Genomic DNA, 1,291 nt, shown 5'->3' on the forward strand with positions numbered 1-1,291 from the left:
AGAAATTAATTTTTATGAAAATAATTATCCACGCTAAAAGCTTGAATCCATTTCAATATAATATAATATATTGAATCACACCTCTCATTAAGATTTCAGGACATTTGGACCACTAGATCCAAAGATATCTTCAGTCTTAAGGCTCGTTTACACAAGCGCCAGGTTCTCTAGCTGAAGCGGAAAGTATGTTCCGAAGTATGAAGTTGTATCTCGTGCAAAAAATCGGTTTCAACGTAAGCTTGTTCTCTACGCGAGGCCTATCGTTCACATAGGCGCTTCTAGTTAGCGCGCTTTTGGGTACTCGTGCGAGAAGCCGAGAAGGTAAACATACAAAATGGCGGCGTTACTACTTATGACTTTATCATTTAATATAATATTAATTACCTGTCATTTTCATTTCCCTTGCAATGGCTTCCCATATTAAGTTTTGCAAGTCCCTGTCTTGATAATTCTACAGGGCCGGTAGGCCCTTGTAGATATGACTTGATACCGTTTTGTAACGTTAAAGTAATATTCACCCGCTTTTGCTAATTTCCTATGGAGATTAACATGGGTTTTTCGTGATTTTTCCCCACCGATAACTTAAAAACTACAGCGAAGATACTTTTCGGAATTATCTTAAATTAACAATTAAGTATTCAGGGTGTGCTATCGGCCAGCTTGATCAAAACAATTAAGTCTAAGTATGTTAATTTTACTTAATTACAGAAGTACGGCTTTGACCATCGTGATTGGACATAATAATTAGCTAGATCTCTTGGAAAACTCAGTGTTACTACGTATCTGTAGTGTGGTGGTTATCACGTCCGTTTCACAAGCGGAAGGTCCCAGGTTCGAGCCCTGGTAGATACATATATTGACCATCGTGATTGGACATAAGAATTAGCTAGATCTCTTGGAAAACTCAGTGCTACCACGTATCTATGGTGTAGTGGTTATCACGCCCGCTTCACACGCGGAAGGTCCCAGGTTCGAGCCTTGGTAGATACATGTATTGACCATCGTAATTGGGCAAAACAATTAGCTATATATCTTGGAAAACTCAGTATTACCACGTATCTATGGTGTAGTGGTTATCACGCCCGCTTCACACGCGGAAGGTCCCAGGTTCAGCCCTGGTAGATACATGTATTGACCATCGGGATTGGACATAAGCATTAGCTAGATCTCTTGGAAAACTCAGTGTAACTACGTATCTGTAGTGTGGTGGTTATCACGTCAGCTTCACACGCGGAAAGTCCCAGGTTCGAGCCCTGGTAGATACATGTATTGACCATCGTGATTGAACATA

General features: G+C 40.4%; 2 non-coding genes across 2 annotated transcripts; both read left to right on the forward strand.

The window, feature by feature from the left end:
* Positions 1-779: 779 nt before the first annotated feature.
* TRNAV-CAC (transfer RNA valine (anticodon CAC)) lies at positions 780-852 on the forward strand. Its single transcript has one exon. It is a non-coding gene; the product is annotated as a tRNA-Val (tRNA).
* Positions 853-917: 65 nt separating this feature from the next.
* Positions 918-990, forward strand: TRNAV-CAC (transfer RNA valine (anticodon CAC)). The gene has a single exon. It is a non-coding gene; the product is annotated as a tRNA-Val (tRNA).
* The last annotated feature ends 301 nt before the right edge of the window (positions 991-1,291 follow it).

The sequence above is a fragment of the Phalangium opilio genome, unplaced genomic scaffold, assembly GCF_054372755.1.
Source record: "Phalangium opilio isolate 3A_F unplaced genomic scaffold, DU_Popi_V2 ptg000032l_1, whole genome shotgun sequence".
Taxonomy (NCBI): domain Eukaryota; kingdom Metazoa; phylum Arthropoda; class Arachnida; order Opiliones; family Phalangiidae; genus Phalangium; species Phalangium opilio.